The 11,251-nt window shown below is 40.6% G+C and overlaps 1 long non-coding RNA gene across 1 annotated transcript; it reads left to right on the top strand.

The window, feature by feature from the left end:
• Positions 1-3,121: 3,121 nt before the first annotated feature.
• On the top strand, positions 3,122-3,490 carry LOC119794416. The gene is made up of 2 exons (XR_005282215.1): positions 3,122-3,274; positions 3,363-3,490. It is a non-coding gene; the product is annotated as an uncharacterized LOC119794416 (long non-coding RNA).
• Positions 3,491-11,251: the final 7,761 nt, after the last annotated feature.

The following is an 11,251-nucleotide window of genomic DNA, read 5'->3' as shown; positions in this document are numbered from 1 at the left end:
CCTAATGTTGATAGTTGATATTGGACCAGTACAGGGTGCAATCACACCTCCGGGCAGCTCCAGGGATTGGTAAGAGCCGGGAAATGTCCACCTTCATTTGATCCATTTGGTCTTTACATAGAGATTTCAGAGATGGCCAAATAATGCCTTATTGTCTCTGTGTGTTGCTAATTAAGAAGTTAACAAAGCAGGAAGAAGAAACGTGTCTAACACAGGTCTGCTTGCTACTTTGGTCTTCATATGTAGTTGTTCAATGCTCCACACAAAAGTTCAAACATTTTTTCTCCCTTTGGATTTAAGCTGGAAATTAGTTGCTCCTCTTCTTACACTCAAATGCTCTTCTCCTACACCACATGCTCTCCTCCTGCAGTGGTGCTGGCCCAGCAGGGTTTCACTGTGGAAATGAGCTGCTCCAGGATCCAGCCTGTTCTAACCATGAGTTTAGTTTATGGCTCTGGACAGTGTTTGCACCAGTTAAGAAGCAGGACTCTTGCACAGTTAAAAGCCTTCGAAAGATTTAGTGTGAAAAAAGGCTGGATCACACGACAAGAAAAACCTGATTTTTAATCAATCTGCTCCTTCTTTAAACAGTATCATAATGCCCTCTTACACCCTAACAAAAACACACAAAAGTAAATAACTGCCTGACAAAAACACACAAAAGTAAATAACTTATAGCCTCACAGCTATTAGATTTAAGAAGAAACTTTTGGTACGTCTGTAAAGGTAAGATGTCATGAATGGTTTTCTGGTGTCAGCACCATTGTAGCTTTGACCCTGCCTGAAATATTAGGGACAAAATACAAAATATTTTGCATTTTTTGAACCTCGCCAAAATTTTCTTTGAAATAAACATTGCAAAACACTACCAAAATATTATTTATAGCACAAAAAAGTAGTACAGACTTTTAAATCTAAATGTTGTGTAAAAATATACCAAATTTGGACTCAATCAGATGAATCATATTTATTTTAGAATGGTATTAGTGAGAAATTTCTTAGGCGGAGGGGCCATTTTGGCACATTTATCCATAAATGTCACCAAACTGTGCCAAATGTGTTTTTTACATCAATACTGGGGGTTTGTTAAAATTACGAGGTCACGTAGCAGCTGGACCCACCGGTGGGTCTGTAGGGTTCTAGGGGTTAAAATAATTATTTCTACTAAGAGTGATCTTGTCTGCTCAGACAGATGTCCCGACTCGGGGACGCATCCTACAGTAGCGTTATGTGAAGCCAATCAGATAACAGTTCCTGAGGAGAAAAAAATAAATCACCAAATTAACAAAGTAGCACCAATTCTCCACTCTTTTAACCAAAGCCTTTTCATATTATAATGTTTTTTCTTTTAAATTTACTCCCCAAAGTAAAGCCATCGCTTCTTCCTCGTTGGCCATGTTTATTTACTCCGATCTCCCCTTTGATCCCAAGAGGTTTTCCCATTTTACATTCAACATCATACCTGTTATATGTAGGATTTTCTCTGTCATGGGTGGGTTCTTGTTTTGAAAATCACCTAAAATCGAAAAAAATCCTTTGCTTGACCAGTCATGATTTGACCTGCAAGCGAGAAACTTTCAGGAACTCCGATGAAGTTGTGAGACGCATGAGTTCAGTATCAGATTATTGATCTAAAAATAGCTTTCGACTTTCCTGTTATGCTTTAATTCCTAAACTTTTAATAAATTCATAGGGCTTTTTTCTAGAAAAAATTTACATTTTACAGTGCTAAAACATCTAAAATATTCAAAATGTTATTCCTTATGGCTGTGCTTCCTTACTTTTAGAATACAATTGCTGTTTCTTCATTCTTTCCATTCTGAAAAATCCCTCCTCCCCCTAAACCAGCTGTTTGGTGTTGATACTAAAGTTTGAATCGCCTAAGATATAATTTAATGTGAAATAAATGATTGATGCAACATTTGAAGCTAATAAAGGGACGCTTTGGCAATAACTGTCAGCAGGTGTGTGGTGATGCAGTACACCTCTGCTGACTGATGGGGACTGCTCTCTGCTGACTGCAGACCAGCAGGCATCCCTTTCTGAGGAGACCCTAAAAATAAACACGCTCAGAGAGGGAAAAATAATCTAAAACAGAAGACAGTCCTAAATATTAAAATGTTTATATTTTTGAAGAGTGATGGTGCAAGTGCTACTGCGGCGGTTTGGCTTGATGATGAAAAAAGAGTGAAATAGTCGTGTGATGAAATATGTGCAGAAGACCAACGGCATTCTTGTTGGCTTGAACCTGAGGTGAAACCCTGAGAATCTGTTGGCTGCACAGAAATGAGCCCCGGGGTCCAAAAATCTGTAATTTAATGAAGAGTAACAAGAAGAAAGCAGTAGGAAGATGTTTATTTTTGGAACACAGAAAATATTTGCTTTGGTTGAAAAGGTGTGGTGGCAGCATGATGCTGTGGTTTTTATTTTTCTTTAACTGGGTCTGAGACGCTGCAGAGCTGCAGAAGGATGATTTAGACCGATGATCCGCCATGTGCAAACTGCAATCTGTCATGATGTTACAAAGTACTGACCCAAAAATGCAGAAAACCAAACAGAGAGACCAGGGAAAAGGTTTAACGGGTTTTGTTGAAGAAGTAAAACAAGGGGAGAAGTGTTGCTCTGAATGCAGCTCTACCGGAACTGCAAAGTGAGGGGAAGACACAGCGGTTAGTTCAGGCTCTGTGGGGAATTTGACTCGTGAAACTTGGAGAAGAGGTTTTAAATTGCAGACTCACGATTCCAGAGAACTTGTTGTATTCTTGACTCCTGTCTGTGTGCCATGGTTCCAGTATTTGTCCGAATTGGTGGAGGGCGGAACAGGTTTTACCCAGAATGCGGTTGATTGTTGAAGAACGGAGATACTGACTGCCACTCAGATTTCCTGCGGTACTTGAACAGGTCATTGTGGAGAATAATCCCTTTCTCAGTGGAAAGCTCAAACGATCTCTTGGGGAAAATGGTAGTGATGGGTAGGGCAACACCGATGCGTCGGCGCATGTGTCTGTCTCATAGAGCGAAACCTGTGTCGACGTGTGTATCGCTACGGAAAAGTCACGTGACCGAAACAGTTCCTGTATTGGTCACGTGACCGATGTTTCGAACTGATTGACAAGCCTTTATAAGGATGCGCATCTGCCAACGAGATGCATCTGCCAAAACAATCTTGCGTGTTTTGCGAATATAAAATTCATCAAAAATTATGGAGCTTCCTCAAGCAAAAAGAAAGGTTTCTGCCGTGTGGGACCACTTTGATGTCATTTCGGAAAATAAGGTATTTGTTTTAATTTCCTTGTTTCATCCTGTTCCTCTCAGATTTTCCACTTGATTCATGTACTAAAATACTATTTTTTTTTTTTAAGATGACCTTTGGGAACATTTTGATCTCGAAGTGGGGAGGCAGACCAAAAGTGCCACAGCTGATGCCATCCTTGAGGTGCAGAGATACATGGCAGAGGGCAATATTGCGAGGTCCCAGGATCCTCTTGTATATTGGAAAAACTAAAGGACGGTTTATCCAAACCTCTTCCGCCTCGCCTTAAAATTTTTGTGCACTCCAGCTTCATCTGTGCCGTGTGACCGGGTGTTTTCCACAGCTGGAGAACTAATATCAAAAAAGCGCAACAGACTGAATTTCAAAACTTATTTTTTTTAATAAAAATTTGTAAAAAAAAAATACCAGTGAACAAGCATCTTCATTTACTACATGTTTACTTAGACTTAGACTTAGACTTCACTTTATTAATCCCTTGGGATTACTCCCTTCGGGAAATTGTATTTCCAGTAGCAGGAAAAATTGCACATACAAGAAAATAGAGGATATTTAGACACAGTATATACAATAGAAAAATAAAATCAATTAAATAAGGTGTAGGAAGATGTATTGGGGGATGAGGATAGACAAATAAATACAGATTAGAGATTATTAAATTATGATGCAGGTTCTCATTATTCATTGACTGTTTCTAAAATATCAAATATGTTTTAATAATAATACAATGCATCATACAATGAATTGCATCATATTAGTGTATATAATAGGTCATCAAATCAGTGTCAGTTAACTCTGTCAACTAGGTTGCCTGTAGGGATTTTTAATGTCCAGCAGGTGTCAGTATTCAGTGACACAGTATCGACACAGTATCAATACAGTTTGGTAATGTGTCGAAACGTTTCATGACGCCTCATCAACCCATCACTAGAAAATGGATCCAAACCTCCTGTTTGAATCCCAGCTCAGTTTGAAGCTCAGTTTATCCTTCCAGGGTGTGAAGGTCCAAAAGATCCAGTTAGCAGGACAACTTCCTGCCAAGAGGCAAAGACAAAACAAAGTTAAACTCAGGTTGACAAAAACTCAGCTTGACTACGCAAACTCAGCTTGGATAGAGTGCCCTAAACTGGCAAACACTCTGGGGTCGAAGTAGTGGCAGTCAGCAGCTTAAGAACACTCCGTTTAACGAGGAAACCATCCGCAGGTGTGTGAGGAGGCGGACCAGAACCAGGCGCCTCCTGGTGGAGGAAGGGAGACAAACACAGAAACACAGACACAAAACAGGAGTCCTGACAAAATCTACCCTTGAGAGATTTTACAAATCAAAAAAGAGAGGAGGAATTTCAGTCTCCAGATGTGCAAAACCGGTAGAGACGTACCTCAGAAGACCTGCAGCTGGAGTAGAAATACTTCTATAAATCATAAAATTTGGAAACACCTTGGAAAGAACTGGAGAGGGTTGCAGAGGAGAAGGATCTCTGTGCCTCCCTTCTTCTAGAATTTGGAATTCAACTTTATAGTCATTCATCTGTACAGAGGAATGAAATGAATTCTCTGCATTTAACCCATCCCCTTGAGGAACAACGCCATTGTGTGGCGTCCTGGGTACAGGGTTAAGGGTCTTGCTCGGGGTCCGAGAGTGGCAGTCTGTGGGAGTGGGGGATCAAACTCACAACCTCAGGATTCAAAGCCCTATCCCCTAACCAGGCCTATTGCATTAGGCCAATTGCATTTTATTGCATTTCCAATTTCTATTCATCCCATGCCGTTCTTGTAATGTGGGTTAGTTCTCCTTGGGTTTTGTTTCCTCCTCTTCTGAGAGTTTCTCTGTACCAGCATTTGACGGCTCCTTTTCACCTCGTCCTAACTCCTCTGGGCTCTGCCACAAACCTCTGAACACAGCAGAGAATCTGTGAACAATCTCCAGCTCAGGAGAGGCTTGGTTCATGAATCAAATATTGATCATCTGGCTCTGACACGTCGGCAGAAACTGTTTGGATTCGGTCGGTTTCCTCCTCAGCAGCAATATCATATCATCTCCCCTGTTATAATTTTCTCCTTTAAACAGACGTTAGAGTCAAAACAGAAGCTTAGATCCATAATTTCTCGTTTAGAGTTTTCCATCTTGTTTTTATTCCTCTCTTTTGCACCTTCACCTGTAAGAATCTTATCAGTTTCTCTGCTCATGCTCTGCCATGGCAGCAGCTGCAACACCTCCGCCACTGTCATCAATCCAAATTAAAACTTCAAACCAGATTCGCAGTCAGCCTGGCGTCTGGCCTTCACCAGAAGAGCTTCTTCCTGAGCCCAAACGGCAGCTTGGTGTTTGTAGTTTTGTTGTTTTATTCCTTTCACCCTCAACACATCAAAGGCAGAGCAACTGTAATTGAAATGAATGTTTGAGCTAAACAGCTACTGGCTGACTGCGATTCCCTGAGGTTGAATAAAGAGTGTGTGTATAACCCACCTGAGCGAATAGAAAGCCACAGGAAACAGTGCTTACATACGCATTAACTGAAACACAAACACACATTATAGTCCCTGTGCTCCGACAGTGATGAAGGGGAGGGAGTGTTATAGCGGCGATGAACACGGCCGCCGAGACACCGGGAAACCACCGGGGGGAACGAGCGAATGGAACGTGAAATGTGAATGCATCATCAGGAGGACAACTGTTCACTATGCAGGAGTTTGGATCCAGAGCTTCTTTCTTAGAGTTCTTTGTCAGAGGTTCTTCTGACAGTCCTGCAGATGTCAGATGAAGGTTTTCAACAGGAGTTTGAAAGGAGGTCCAGAACGGTCCAAGGTAAAAGCAAACTAAGGCGACTGCTTAGGGCCCCAAAGGAACCTTTGGGCTTCTTTTATTCCAAAAAAAGTAAAAAAAAAAAAAAAAAAACAATCCACTGGACTTTGTTTCCAAGTTTGAAGACGTGTCGCTTCCCATCCATGAAGTTTTTCAATTCAAAATGTCCCGAATAGCGTTGAGTTCGAGGCTTTATACCCAAAACAAAGCTTTTTTTGCTTAGAAAACATGCAAATTGAAACAGTTGAACGGTTTCACCCCTTTGGAATGGAGGTTGTTTGGCTTCTTTGTTCGCCTGCAATGCCCCATACCTGTCTATGTCTCTGAAAGGGGGTCGTTAAAGGGAATTGTTGGCCTGGATGAATAGGCGAGGTGCTCTGTTCCCCTGTAAAGGGGTTTGGGTTGCGATGATAGCGGCAAGGAATCAACTCAATTGTTGCGTTTTAGGATTTGGAAAGCTGAAATCTGAGTCCACGCCCCTCGGTTTCTTTTAGATCAAGTTATCTTTACTAGAGTGGAAGAAAAAAATATTCTAAAGCATGGATTACCTCATTTACTCAGGTTTTAAGGATTGAGTGGATAACTGAAGAAAAAAATTGTAACATAAAAAAAAAATCATATGTGTGGATAGAGGTACAGTAGTTTCTCTTTTCAAATCGAGCTTTTACAAAAAGTTAAATATATTTCCATCATTTGAAGAGCATATTATCTAACTCTAAATTTAATTTCAGTTTCTACTTTTTATTTCCATTATCTAAGCTCTATATGCTTGATATTTTATTATTTTGTTCAATTCTGTCTGTTTTAAAACAATTTCATTGAGCATTTTTTTACTCAAAGCAATTTTATATGCTTGTTGCTTCTCTGGCTATAAAGGTTAGTTTTCCCACTGCTGTTGCAGTGTGAACCACATTAACTTGTTTCTGTAAATCAATTGCTTACTAGTTTATTTTATTACCTTTAGTTACACTAGATGATGCATACCAATAGTGCTGCCAAGAGCTGCAATGAGTTTATATCCCGTCATCTGGCAGACAGAGAGCATCTGCATACTTAGTAGATGCATTTTGATTCATATTTTAAAACATTAAACTTTTCATCTTTTAGGAGCTTCTGTTCTTTGAAGATTCAAGCAGTGCAGGATTAAATGCAGGAAGTATTTCATTTATTCCTTCACAATAAAAGTCTAAGGCATACAGAGCAATGAAAAAGTATTTGCTCAGATCTCATCCATCCATCCATCCATCCATCCATCCATCCATCCATCCATCCATCCATCCATCCATCCATCCATCCATCCATCCATCCATCCATCCATCCATCCATCCATCCATCCATCCATCCATCCATCCATCCATCCATCCATCCATCCATCCATTTGTTTCTGTCTAAAAACATGAAACAAATACCTAAGTTTTAAACATTAAAATATTGCATTTTTTTTCCTAACAGCAGGAATACGTCTTAAAGTTGAAACACACCAGTGTTGGAAAACTAGTGTTTGCCTTAACAAAGCTTTGATGCTGATCAGATCTACTAAAGAGAGAATTACCTTCTAATCTCCCCATCTGATTCCAGACGGATGCGGTAAAGCATAAAAGAAACCAACCACTGCAGTGATATCAATGCATTTTCAATAATTTTGTAAACTTTGTAAAAAGGTATAACACATTTAATAAACAGGACATTACTGCAGAAATACCAGAAAGCTACATTAGATTAGCAAGGAGGAGAACTAAAGGAACCAGTGGACCATTGATGGAGGTTATTAATTCCTACCATAGCAGCCTTGCTTAAAAACCTATAACATAACTTTTAAATATTTCATATCTTCCATTTGTCAGTTTTATAGTTCATTAACCTGATTTCAATTGAAGTATTATGCCTTTTATTTCTGTGCTACCTTCTGGCACTCCACACACTCAATTGAAATGATTATGAAATTAATAAAGCAAAAAAGTCTGATCTGCTGAGAGGCTAAAATCTAAGTAGAACTTTTTACTTCCAGAACGTGCAGCAGTTGCTTCCCGAACATTTCCAGGGGGCTGTTAACGGAGGAGGTGATGCAACACAGTGGCAAACACGCTCCTCTTTCTACTTGTTAGAATTTGCAGAGTGCAGCTGTTCCTGCTGATGAGAACCACATCCAAGTGAGTTAAAACCTGTCTGGTTAGTAACGCTGCGCTGACAGCTGTGAGACATTTAATGAACCGCCTCTAGTTTTGAGGCTGAAAATAAACATGTTAGTCTTGAATAAATACAAAAATGCCTTTTTTTTTTAGGAAACAGAGGTAATGAATGCAGGAAGATGGTGGTTTTTAAAGCTTAAATGAAATGCTTGCGTATGTGTTTATATTTGAGCACGCATCCTCCCAGGAAAAGACAGATGAGTACAGTATGTGCTGTACGATATTTCTGCAGATATATATGAGACAGCTAGTCATCCTTCTGACTGACAGAGAGCCAAAGTGTGTCAGAAATAATGGCAGTTCTACTTTTAATATCTGGAAATTTGCTCTTGGAAGACTGTAACTGATTGAGTCAGGGAAAAAAGGAAGGATTAAACCTATTCTGAAATTTGTAGGAAAGTCCAATGAACTCATTAAAGACCAAAGAAGGATTTATGCAAGCTGGAAAAGTGCTTTACAGCAGTTTTAAACCAGCTGACATGAAAATCATCAGATCAAGAACTTTAAGTTTTTGGTCATAATAACAGTTTGGGAGATTTAAGGTGAGGCTTTCAAACTTTAGAACACTTTTTGGGTGTCAACAATGGTTGGTGAGGTTGCTTGAGGACCCAGATGCAGAGACGAGTGAAGCAGAGATGAGTTCTGAGAGGTTTAATTGCAGACCAAAGGTAGCAGAGGCAGAAATCCAACTTAAAATATTACAAACCAAAACCATGGAGACATCAGGGGAAAAAACGAGTCTGAGGAGCCGGGGAGAGACGAGCAGAGTAGACAATACAGCAACGAGAAGGAACCAGCACTGAGTGACTGCAGAGGTGGAGTATTTAAGGAGAAGAAAACAAAGGATGGACTAACGAGCTGAATGAGGAGCAGGTGTGGGTGCAACTGGCAAGAGGGAATCCAAGGGGAAAGAAAACAATCACAAGGGGGCAACAGAGAGTAACTAAAGAATGCTAGAATATTATGGAAAATAAAAACAAAACAACTGATAACAGAAAACTCAGAGTCACAACAAATGAGAACCATAACATTGGGCTGTAAAACGTGGCAGAAGCAGCATCATACCGTAGGTTCCAGTGGCAATGGTAATGATGCATAGAATAAAACACATTTTCTGTTGGTTTTTATTTTAGTTTTATATTAATCCTAAATTGGTGTGTGATTCTTCTGTCTATTCCTGTAATATTCCACAAATCATCTCCATACAGGCTCGGACTGGAAATCTGTGATACAGGGCATTTGTCTGTTGCGCCGGTCCCAGTTTCAGCGTGAGAGGGCCGGCCCCCCTTAAACTAATCCGGCCCCAACACTTACTTATAGGGTTGCATCTGCATCTTTTGATTATTTGGGGATTTTGTGCTTTCGAATGTGTTATTTCTTCCAGAACAACTTCATTAACTATGACTATAGAGAAAACTGAACTAATAAATCCAGAACAACATCAATTCATCTATTTCTAGAATGTAGATTAAGCCTGGATATAGTTTAGTGGAAACTAATGATTGCATCAACCTTACACTATAGGATTTTAGTGTGCATTTTCACCTTTACCTTTGCAGCAGCATTGTAAAAGGGCACATATCCAAACTAGTTTTAAAAGGCTTAACTTTAGCTTCCTCACAGCAATCTTTGGAACTCATCTTTGAGAACTACAGCTAAAAGCCATTTCTTTAAATGATTTATTCCACTTCAGCTGAGAAGAGTGGTTGAATATTCAGCTACAATTATGCCAAAGCTTTACTGATGGTAATTAAAAGTGTCCAATCAAGGTGTAACTCAATGAGGGACACTTATACTTCTGTTAGTGGGAATGTTGCGTCTATTTGTGTAGATTAGAAATCCAAGAATCATTTGAATTACTTGCTCCCAATCATTGCAGTTTTATGACGTGAAGTCACATTAAAATAATATGAAATTCATGGGACAAACTATTCGTGAACTCACCAGGAAATTCAACATTTAAGCTCAAAGGAAGAAGATTCTTTAAAGTTGTAGGGAAACGGCTGTTCCACCTGTTGCATTTCCGAATTCTCCGAAGTGGTGCCCGACTTTACACCAGTGAATAAATTGAATGTGATTGGTCGTTTATCAAGGGGGCGGGATTGTTGTGGCGGAAGTTTTCCAAGCTTTTTGGTTGTGCCTGTCATGAATGGTTTAAGGAAGTAAACCCACATGCAGAACACACCACGGAGTCTGGGGTAAAAGTTCAACAGTTTATTAAAGGTACACACGCAGAGAAATATAATCAGGTTCTGGTACAGGTCCGGGACTGGAATCACTGATATCTTGGAGAGGTTCTGGCAGATCCTTTGAGAGGGGGGGAACCAGTTGGGTCCAGAGACTATGGTTTCAGCAGGGAGCTCAGCAGCAGCAGCGTCTAGCTTCTGACCTGTGAGTTTCCGACTTCGACTCGGCTTCCTAGCTCTTCCCTGAGAGCTGTAGGAAGAATCCAGACTGATATCTTCTGGTTTGGCTTCCTTGGGCAGGCTGGCAGGTTTCCAGGCAAAGCTCATCCAGAGCTTCTGGGTTTCTGACCTTGACTCGGTTTCCTAGCTCTTCCTTGAGAGCTGCAGGAGGAACCCAGACTGATATCTTCTAGTTTGGCTTCCTTGGGCAGGCTGGCAGGTTTCCAGGCAGAGCTCATCCAGAGCTTCTGGGTTTCCTGTGAGCAAAGAAGACAAAGGCAGATTAGAATCTAGTTACTCACTTGAGCCAACTAAGATTCTCTAAAAATGACAGAGGCTCAGGTTCGCTAACAAAACTTGGTCAACACTGCGGCGTTGAAGGAAGGTCTGGCAGCTGTTAAATAGGCAGGTCTCCTGATGGGCTGATGAACGTCAGCTGTGCTGGAGGGCTCCAGCCCAGGAGATCCACAGCGCACCCTGCTGGAGACAGGTGGCAGATCTCCAGATCCCAACAGTGCCCGGTTCATCTTGCTAACCAGTTAGCAACTTAGTGCTAGTAGGTTCCCAATGGGAAATTACATTG

This window comes from Cyprinodon tularosa, unplaced genomic scaffold, assembly GCF_016077235.1.
Source record: "Cyprinodon tularosa strain WSP-4 unplaced genomic scaffold, ASM1607723v1 ctg48, whole genome shotgun sequence".
NCBI lineage: Eukaryota > Metazoa > Chordata > Actinopteri > Cyprinodontiformes > Cyprinodontidae > Cyprinodon > Cyprinodon tularosa.
This window is presented reverse-complemented; position numbering and strand designations above follow the sequence as displayed.